The sequence below is a fragment of the Silene latifolia genome, chromosome 10 (assembly GCF_048544455.1).
Source record: "Silene latifolia isolate original U9 population chromosome 10, ASM4854445v1, whole genome shotgun sequence".
Classification (NCBI taxonomy): domain Eukaryota; kingdom Viridiplantae; phylum Streptophyta; class Magnoliopsida; order Caryophyllales; family Caryophyllaceae; genus Silene; species Silene latifolia.
In genome coordinates this window covers 42491954-42503098 of record NC_133535.1, presented here as the reverse complement: position 1 = coordinate 42503098, position 11145 = coordinate 42491954, and the positions used below count along the sequence as shown (strand labels likewise).

General features: G+C 37.1%; 1 long non-coding RNA gene and 1 other non-coding gene across 2 annotated transcripts; one reads left to right on the top strand and one right to left on the bottom strand.

The window, feature by feature from the left end:
* The first annotated feature begins 2489 nt into the window (after positions 1 to 2489).
* LOC141608958 (uncharacterized) lies at positions 2490 to 3561 on the top strand. Its single transcript, XR_012527091.1, has 4 exons — positions 2490 to 2848; positions 2949 to 3029; positions 3115 to 3188; positions 3302 to 3561. It is a non-coding gene; the product is annotated as an uncharacterized LOC141608958 (long non-coding RNA).
* Positions 3562 to 9931: 6370 nt separating this feature from the next.
* On the bottom strand, positions 9932 to 10038 carry LOC141610041 (small nucleolar RNA R71). The gene has a single exon (XR_012527936.1). It is a non-coding gene; the product is annotated as a small nucleolar RNA R71 (small nucleolar RNA).
* Between the last annotated feature and the right edge of the window lie 1107 nt (positions 10039 to 11145).

The following is an 11145-nucleotide window of genomic DNA, read 5'->3' as shown; positions in this document are numbered from 1 at the left end:
TATTAGGATAGGTTAGTATTGGTCCTAGTCTTTGTCACCTCTTTACTCGGGACGAGCAAAGGTTCGGTTTGGGGATATTTGATGTGACCATAATTAGCGCGTATTTAGCCCCCGAATTAGCCTTGTTCCCATGCTTTTTAGTGCATATTTGGGTCATTTATTATCTTTAGTTCTTTGTTTTGCATATTCTTTGAGATTTTGATCCCTTGGTAGGAAAGGAGTAAGAATCTTGCATTTTCATGGCAAAACGAGACTAAATTGATCGAATTCAATGACCAAGCATCAATGAGAGACAAGATTAGAAGGCCTTTGTACATATGATAGTAGATGAGCAATGTTGAGAAAGGATCCTTGAGTCCCCAAGGAAATCCCCAAGGAATTTCATGAAGAAAAGGGAAGAAAAGAAGAAGAATTTGTGCTGAGCTACAATCACTACTACAAAAATCATTAAGGACATCACTTAAAAGACATCAGAGATTTAAAAAAACCGATGTACAAAATATAGACATCGGACATTTAAAAACAACTGATGTCCATATAATTCAATACGCATCAGTTTTATGAAAAACTGATGTCTATTAATCCTTAACTTTGATAGACATCAGACATCTAGCAAACCTATGTCAATTTACTTCCCCAAAATAGATTAAAATCAAACCAACCCCCTACCATCATAGTGATAAGACTCCTAAGTTTCTCCAACTTCACTTCTACTACTCCATATCAAACCTAACTTTAATTTCTTCCACCGATCTCAAACCCCAAATCTCCCATTCATCTTCAGCTCTTCACTCGTCCTCCAAATCTGCCGCCACCACCTCCACGACACTCCAAAACCACTTTCTGCCTACACCAACCACCACCAGCGCGTTATCCTCGAAAAGTAGTGTCCCTCCCGGTGCGCGTTGTTTGTCCATTTTCGCTTTCCAGTGCAATTCGTGCTGCCATCGATGGTACGACTCTCTACTCTCATACTTACTTTCTCAATTAATTTTAGTTTTAGAATTGAATTGGGGAAATCCATTCATTAGTGTTTTGATGTTAGCATCTATTAGCAATTTATGTTTGTGGATAAATATTTTGTTGTCTCTCAGAAATTGTTTAGTATTTGTTGGTGAATTTGGATGGTAATGTAGCTACTTTGCTAGATGTCTCTTAGTATTTCTCTTCTGACATACATGTTTGTGGTCAAATATCCCCTTTTAATATAACTACTCTCCTTGATTGATGTTGTGAAATACTCGTTATTATTGTTTTTTTAATTGTATGTAAATTATGATTTTCAGTTTTGTGTGTAATGCAGAACCTAGACACTAATTTGTGTGGTTCTTGTGTTGCTTAAGCTCACACCATTACTGTATAAATTGTGTATCAGTATGCAGATAAAGTCGGAAAAATACCACACATCGCTTATCAGCAATTCATCTCAAATTCATGCAACTTCGGTTACTTAGTCTAGAGAGGTTCGTGACATTTCAACAAGCTTCGTTTTCTATATATTACAATTATTGAAACTAACTGTAATGGTGTAATGCACTAATTGATCATCTGATTAATTCAAGCTTTTGCCTCTTTGAACTTTGAATAATTTATATATTGTCCCAAATACTTCTTTTACACTTTTAGAGTGTTTGTTAGTATTAATATAGCAAATGCCTCTTATAAGGAGGCTTTAAACTTAGATACAGTAAATTAACATGTTACATGTTACCTATCCAATACCTCTATTCAAGAACTTTTAGTAATTGGCTTTTATAGTTTACTTACGTTTATAGTGTATTTTAGTAACTAACATGCAGTGTTACAAGAATGATCAGGTAAAATCGCCAACTTATTTTTCCTCACTGATATATAGCCATAGAGGTCTTTTAGTATGGAGACAGTTCCTAATATTGTTGTGGTAATAAAGATACGACTAGGCCAATATTCTGGCCTCACTTAGTCGAAGCACTAAAAGGCGTTATTCCTTGTGAGCAAGTAAGAATCGTTTCCTGTTTGAAAAAATGTAATTTGTTCAATAGACTTAAATTGTTTGCGGACTGCGACTGCCCTTCATTTCCTAAGGTCCTACTTCTACTCCTCCTCCTATTTGTGAGAATCAATTCCGTTGAGAATTTATGTTGCAGGTTAAAGGTTGACAGTTCATGCTTCTATAATTCTTCACTTCATTTATTTGTCTGTCTTTATATTGATAGGCTGACAACGCAGACGCTGATTTTGAGAAGATTTGTCATGGTTACGAGCTGAAATTCTTCATGAAGCTTGTGGCGATGTAACAATATATGTTCATCGTTTAGTACTCTGTCCTAAATATTTGTTTAGCTTTTATTAAAATACCCTCACAAAGAATAAAAAAGGTAAAAAATGATTGAGACAAAGGGAGTATCATACTATTGTATGTTTACTTTCACCATTCAATTTATTTCTGATGACTAAAGAATGATTGACTGGTTTATTATTGTGATATTATTCTATCTTTTGGCCTTATGATAGGATTTGGTGGTTGCAGCTATGCAATGGACAAAAGGATTGCTAAAGGAATTGTATAGTTGCTCACAATTTTGCCAAAACTGTTGCTCTTCATATTCTGATATCTCTTAAGCATGATGGTGAGTTGTGTGATTTTTTCTTAGTAGGCCATACGAAAATTGGAGAAGTAATAAAATTTGAGTATGGGTTGAACTTATGAGGTAACGAACTATCTATTTCTCTAATTCGATTTGGTGATTGCTTTCCACTAGGCACCACAACCGCGCAACGTACTCAGTAGCAACATCGCTCCTCGACGACCCATCGTTTGTTCTCTCCTCTAAGGTACTCCTTAATCCTCATCCCCTCTATATGATAGGTATAATCACACTCTTTAATAGTTCTATTATAGATAGTGAGGGTACATGGGTAATTATTTTGGCCAATTGAAGCTTCTGAAGCTCAAGGCTCCATCGCAGGTGAGCTGCTTATAACGGATGTCTGGCGACTTAGCTTCATTAAAGACTATAAATGTTATTCTGCCATTACCATAACATTAGGTCTAATTATTGTTCTTTAGTCTTCTATGTGCTATCTTAGGCCCAATTTCTTTCATTTCTCTAATATTTTGGAATTGATTCGCAGGACGTGATGTTGAATTAGATGACATGTTTAATTTGAGCTTTTAATAGACGGTTGATCCGTATTGTAACTGAACTGTACGCTCTTGATCCTAATCCTAAATGTGTCAATAAATTTTATACTTTTGTACATCCAGTCATATTTCTTATTAGTGTCTCGAGAATTCTAATTACCTTCATAATTTGGACAGGTTAAGGCATTAAGGCTTATGGGAGGGCTATGCCGATTTATTGCTAATGAAGATCTACTATGCAAAATCAGGAGTACTAATTGCCGCCATTTGGCCGAGGACCTTTTTTTTACATCGAGTTATGTTATAACTTTGGTTTCTATTTTTGTTGATAGGTTAGTTGTCTTAATATATTTGGATCTTTTCGTAATTGACTTCAGATAATCGATTGATTGTATAAACATATTTGTTGATTATTGAATCATCTTTTACATTTGTGATCATGTGTAGTAGTAATGTATTGGGTAATAATTTAGTAATTTTTTTTTTTTTTTATAAAAATTAATAATTATAAACATAGGATTTTTATAAAAAACCGATGTCTATATTTTACAATAGACATCAGACTATTTAGATATCTGATGCCTATGGCAAGTAATGGACATCAGACTTCCAAAAAGGCTGATGTCCATTGATCAAATAGACATCGGTTTTCATAAAAATTCGATGTCCATTGATCAAATAGACATCGGTTTTCCTAAAAATCCGATGTCCATTGATCAAATAGACATCGGTTTTCCTAAAACTCCGATGTGCAAATTTTAATGGACATCGGTTTAAAATCCGATGTCCATTACTCCACAATGGACATGACCAAACTCTACATCGGTTGTGTATCTGATGTCCATATAGAGACAAGTCCGATGTCCATCATAAGCTTTGTAGTAGTGAATCCGAGCGGATTGTCTCCAATCCGCCCGTCTCCTCACAGCACAATCCGAGCGGTTTCCTCCAAAGACGCTCGGATTGCACCGCCAGAATCCGCCCGGATTCCCTCGAATCCGCTCGTCTTCCACCACCAGAATCCGCCCGTCCCGACCCCAATACGCCCGGATTCCTCTACAGCACGATTTCCTCTTCTCCAAGTTAAAAAGAAAGAAGCCCTTCCTTCGGAAAATACCGGCTCCTCCCTGCTCAATCTAAAAAGTGTAATTACTAGTTTAGCCCTTAGTTAACCCTAATGCATCCTCCCTAATTTCCACTATAAATACCCCATTAGTCTAATTAGAGGAGCATGTTCTTCTTATCAATAATTAGAGTAGTTAATATCAATCAAATCTCTCTTTAGTTTTGTAATCAACAATTAACCAAGTTCTAATACAAGTTTTATTTCCTTAAATCTCTCTTTTGTTCATCCTTTATTTTGGGTAATTGAAGATTATTTGGGTTATTGTTGGGAGATTGACAACCTCTCAATCAAGCATCAAGTACTTCTTTTATCTTTGCTTTATTATTGGAATCATTAGTAGATATAATTCTCTTAATCCCTTTTTAATTATTGTTAATTACTTTCATTTATTCATCATGTTTCATATTGTTGGTATGATTGACAACCTTGCTAGCATGATCAACATGATAATGAGTGAGTAGTCTCTTAGCTAGGGTTAATGGGTGATTAGGGGAAACCAACATGGGGAATGATTCATGCTTAAATTAATATGCTTTCATGTTTTATTTGGTTGCTTGTTTTGATCTCAACTCATGCACATGTTATATTTGATGAAATGCTAAGCCTATGAATCCTTGCATTTTCTACCATCTCCTACCTTTTCAATGAGACTTGTAAGACATAACCCAACTCGAGTCTCATTAGACCATGCATGTTGTTGAGTAGGGAAGACTAAGTCGACTTGTAGGTGTTGTACAATCTAATCGATTCGGCTCCGGGACCCAAACTTTTCTAGGATTGTAAGATATAACCCAACTCAATCCATCACAACAATAATTGCTTGCTTATAATTTGAGAACATGTTTGTATGATCAATTCCCATGATTCCCCTATGATCCCATGACACCCTAGTGCTTTTTAATCAATTGTTTACACCCCTTTTAATTCATCTTGCTAGTTTATTTTCATTGCTATTTTAGTTAGTGACCTTCTACATCAACCCAATTTGTGTCACCCCTAAGACACCACTAGTTTCAATAGAAATCTCATTTCAATTCCCGTCCCTTGGGATCCGACCTTTACTTGCCTCTTTACTAATTGTAGAGTTGTTTGTGAAGTTATAAATTGTGTTTTGATTCGGACGTGACCCAACGACCACACCTTTAATTGTGAACACGAAACGGACCGATCACCTCTTCCCTTTGTTAGTTGTGTCCCATAGGTTGCTGGATTTCTGTGTGACTGCTATGCTGTAGGCGTCACAATGAGGACACTGTGACATTTAGGTTTGGGGGAGTGTGTTTATTTCTGTTGTGTGCTTTTATTTATTGTTGTGTGAAAAAAATCAAAAAATTCAAAAAAATTGAAAAATTATAAAATCCAAAAACATGTTTTTACTTATTTTTAATTATTTTGAGTCGAGTCTTGGTGAATTGTATAGCAATGATGATAATCTGCTTTGTCTTTGCATTTGAGTCTCATTTAGTTGTCTATGTACATTGTTTTGACTTGTTAGCTAAGATGAACAAAGCTCTTTACTCAAGTCTTGACCGTCACAATATGCCTTATGCCGAGTAGACTTGACTTTATTTTGTTGGTAAACCACTTAAATTTCTGAGGTCTTTAGAGCTTCCTAGGCCGGGAACATTAATAAACCGGTCTCATTGTTATTTAGGCTGATGAGTGTGGTCTCCTTGTGGAATATGTAATATCAAACTGCATAATTGTGACATTAGTTTCTTAGCTTTTGCGCGTTCATATGATTAAGTACATGAGGATAGGCGGTTCTTTTTGTTCAAATATGCCGTACATTACCCAGTTTTTGTTAGCCCGTTTGAACCATGTAGCCATTTTATATCCTATTTCTTAGCTACATTCCAGAATTTGCCTACCTTTTTCGGGACGGTCGCAGTTGCTTGAGTCCTTATTGTTATAGCTACTTTGGTTGGGTTGGGACTTTTATTGTCATGTGGGTAGTAGCTATCTTTTTGTAGCAATTGTGTGACCTCTTATGTTGAAAAAGAGAAGTATTATGAAGCAAAGAAAAAAAAAGTGAAGCAAAGAAAAAAAAAAGAAAGAGAAAAAAAAAAGAAAGTCTCGAAAAGAAAGAAAAGAAAAAAAAAAAGAAAAAAAAAAGAGATGAAAAAAAAAAGGTTTCGAAAAAAGGATTCAGAAGAGAAAAGAAGAAAAAAATGTTTGCTTCATTCAGTTTTGTTAGGAGGTCGTGTGTGGTAATTACTGGAGTCTAATGCACATTTGGAGAGCCTTTACATTTCTCTCATATGTTGTCAAAGTTGAGATTATTTCTCCAGTTGGATGTTTGTTTTATTTCTTATTAGATTTGGCTATTGGTCTAGCGCTGCGACTACCGTCTGAGCCTCACATATCCATACGTGCTTTTGCACAAGCCACTTCTATACCCATGCCACTTTACCACCTTTCTGTCCTTGATACATGTACTTGGTCTGTTTTGTGAATGCGTATTAGTTGGAGAATCTCTTATCACATTAGATTGCATGCATATTTCATAAGTCGAGTGAGAGTCTTACTTCTTTCTATCTTACACATATCTCACCCCTTATGAGTGCATGAGTGAAACCGCGAGAATCCAACAAAATTGTCTTGCAAGGTTGAAAAGTATTTGGCTGAGTCTCGGTATCATGTCACATCTTGAGTAAGAGCTGCGTTAGTCTATTACCCGTGTCTTTGAATTTGTTTTATTGGCACAATTTTTGGTCATTACTTTGTTATAGATATGGACATTTGAGACTTGTATGTGCCTAGACATTTGCTCGAGTTATTCATTCACCATATGTTTGTTGTTCTTTGTTTGCTTTCGATTGCTTTGCTTGAGGACAAGCAAAGGTTTGGTTTGGGGGAGTTTGATGTATCACTTTCATATATACTTTTATAGCCCCCTTTATACCACTTTACATACCGTTTCGTGCCTATTTTATCATTTATATGCCTTATTTCAATGAATTGTCGATACTGCCGCTATTTTGTGTTTTGATGCAGAAATGACTCGTTATGAGTATGATCAAGCTAAGATTAGCATGCCGGAGACGGCATAGAAAAATACACGAAGCATGGCACGAGAAACGAGGAAGCACGAAGGCTAGAAGAGAAAGAAGAGGAGAAAAAGTCTGTGAAGATGGTTCCTCGATCGAGTCACCACTGGCTCGATCGAGCAGCTGTCCTCGATCGAGTCACCTCTGGCTCGATCGAGGACCCTGATGTGACCATAATTGGCGCATATTTAGCCCCCGAATTACCATTGTTTCCATGCTTTTTAGTGCCTATTTGGGTCATTTCTTATCTTTAGTTCTTTGTTTTGCATATTCTTTGAGATTTTGATCCCTTGGTAGGAAAGGAGTAAGAATCTTGCATTTTCATGGCAAAACAAGGCTAAATTGATCGTATTCAATGACCAAGCATCAAGGAGAGACAAGACTAGAAGGCCTTTGTACATAGCATAGTAGAAGAGCATTGTTGAGAAAGGATCCTTGAGTCCCCAAGGAAATCCCCAAGGAATTCATGAAGAAAAGGGAAGAAAAGAAGAAGAATTGACGCTGCCAGACAATCCGAACGGATTGTACACAATCCGCCCGTCTGTCCAGCCCAATCCGAGCGTCCCTCAAAGGAATCCGCTCGGATTCCCCCTCGCCAATCCGAGCGTCTTGCCCAAGGATCCGCTCGGATTCCTCAGCCCAGATCCGGCCGTCCCGACTCCCATCCGCACGGATTTCAGTACAGCACGTTTTCATTCTTCAAAGCTACGATTAGAGAAGCCCTTCTCTCAAGAAATACCGGAGTCTCCTTGCTCAACTTAAAAAGTGTAATTACTAGTTTAGCCCTTAGTTAACCTTAATGCATCCTCCCTAATTTTCACTATAAATACCCCATTAGTCTAATTAGAGGAGCATGTTCTTCTTATCAATAATTAGTGTAGTTAATATCAATCAAATCTCCCTTTAATATTGTAATCAAGTATTAATCAAGTTTTAATCCAAGTTTTAGTTCTTTAATCTCTCTCTTGTTCTTCCTTTATTTTGGGTAATTGAAGATTATTTGGGTTATTATTGGGAGATTGACAACCTCTCAATCTAGGATTCAAGTACTTCTATTATTCTTGCTTTATTATTGGAATCATTAGTAGGTATAATCTTTTAATCCCTTTTTAATTATTGCTAATTACTTTCATTTATTCATCATGTTTCATTATGTTAGTATGATTGACAACCTTTCTAGCATGATCAACATGATAATGAGTGAGTAGTCTCTTAGCTAGGGTTTAATGGGTGATTAGGGTAAACCAACATGGGGAATGATTCATGCTTAAATCAATATGCTTTCATATCTTATTTGCATGCTTGTTTTGATCTTAATACATGCACATGTTATATTTGATGAAATGCTAAGCCTATGAATCCTTGCATTTACTATCATCTTCTATCCTTTCAACTTGACTTGTAAGACATAACCCAACTCGAGTCTTGTTAGACCATGCATGTGTTGAGTAGGAAAGATTAAGTCGACTTGTAGGTGTTGTACAATCTAATCGATTCGGCTCCGGGACCCAAACTTTCCTAGGATTGTAAGATATAACCCAACTCAATCCATCACAACAATAATTGCTTGCTTATAAATTGAGAACATGTTTGTATGATCATATCCCATGAATCCCCTATGAACCCATGACACCCTAGTGCCTTTAATCAATTGTTTACACCCCTTATTTTATTCATCTTGCTAGTTTATTTTCATTGCTATTTTAGTTTAGTAACCTTCTACATCAACCCAATTTGTGACACCCCCTAGACACTACTAGTTACAATAGAATTCTCATTTCAATACCCGTCCCTTGGGATCCGACCTTTACTTGCCTCTTTACTAATTGTAGAGTTGTTTGTGAAGTATAAATTGTGTTTTGTATCGACCATTGACCAACGACCACATATGCTTAATTGTGAACACGAAATGGCCTCGATCAAAAATGGCGCCGTTGCCGGGGACGGTGTTTAATTGATTTAAGATTTCTTTTATTGTTGTTAGTTGTGTCTTTTTCACCTTGGGGAAGTAAAACTCCTCAAGGTTTGTTCTAATTGTTTTCTAGTTGTTTGATATTTTGCATGTCTAGAAGGTTACAAAGAGATTTGTTACCTTTTGACCGTGAAATCGAAAGAACCTTGACGAATAATAGGAGACTTGTTAGGAGGAATTTGGGAGGTGTTGGTGAAGTTGTTCAACCCACTAGTGAGTTTGTCAATCCTTTCGCAATAGAAGGAGAAGAAAACCTATTAAACAATAGCACACAAAATCCACCTACAATGCCTAAATTCTCGTCACACTCTATACCCACCGAGGAGGATTTACCAAATGGTACTCCTACACCACAACATCTTACCGGAAACTTTATTGCCAAGTCCGCCTTCATCCAACTAGTTGAGAGGAGCCAATTCGGGGGAATGCCTAGTGAGGACCCTCATTCTCATATGGAAACCTTTTGCGATTATTGTGAAGCTATCTCTCAAACGGGCGTGACTCAAGACCAAATAAGATGGGTCTTATTTCCTTTTTCGTTAATCGGCACCGCAAAGCAATGGTTGAAGGGCCTTGATAAGGCCACCCTTGGAATAGATTCTTGGAAGAAGCTAGCTCTAGCTTTCTACAAAAAATTCTACCCACCGGAAAAGACTAACATGCTAAGAGCTCAAATCACGGGTTTTAAGCAAAGGGATGAAGAATCTTTGTATGAAGCTTGGGAGCGGTTCAAAGGTATTTGTCGCTCATGTCCTCACCATGGACTTAGCGAATGGTTTTTAGTGCAACAATTTTGGAATGGTTTATATGAAGATTCAAGGAACATTCTCAATATGGGATCAAATGGAATGTTCACCGAAGTTGATGATAATCAAACATGGAACAAGATTGAGGAAATGGCGGTCCATAATTCACAATATAGTAGACCTCGCAAGGCTACTAGAGGAGGAAAGTATGAAGTGGACTCCGTTACTCAATTGGGTGCTCAACTTAGTGCTCACATTGACACAATCAACTTGAAGTTTGAACAAGCTATGGCTAGACTTGAGGAAAACTCAAAATCATCAAAGCATCATGTCAATGCCATGACGGCATCCTCATCAATCCCAAGCGGGATATGTGAGAATTGTGGAACCTTGGGTCATGACTCAAGTGAATGTTGGGGAACAACCGAACAAGTTAATGCTTTCCAAGCTTACAAAAGTGGTACCCCTTATTCAAATTTTTACAATGAAAACACCAAGTTCCATCCAAATCTCTCATACAAAAGCCAAAATGTTCAAAACCCTCAAACAACATACACTCCACCACCCATGAGAAATCAAAATCAAAGACCCTTTTACAATCAAAACCAAGGCTACCAAAATCAAAATCCATACAATCACCAAAATGACCAAGGTTTTGATGTCCAAAAAGCGGTCCTCCAAATGCAAAAGAATCAACAAGAATTTTTCACCCAAATGCAAAAAGATAGCCAAGCAAAAGATACCACCATCAACAACATTCTAGCTCACACCAAGATGTTGGAAACACAATTGACCCAACTAGCATCTTCAAGCTCACAAAGACAAAAGGGGCAATTACCACCTCAAAGTAATCCCCCTAGACATGAAACGGTTAGTGCCATTCACTTGAGAAGTGGTACAAGATATGAAGCACCGAAGAAGCAAGTTGAGGATGAAGTTGTGAAAGCTAGTGAGAATGAAGTTGTGGTGCAAAGTCCCAAAGAAGGGGAATCATCAAAAGAAGAAAGTTCAAAGAAAAATGAAGACAAGGCCAAAGAGAAGGAGCCCATTGTGATTAGACTTCCTTTTCCAAGTCGTCAAGCCAAGCCCAAATTTGATGATCAACTTGGAAAGTTCATGGAGATTGT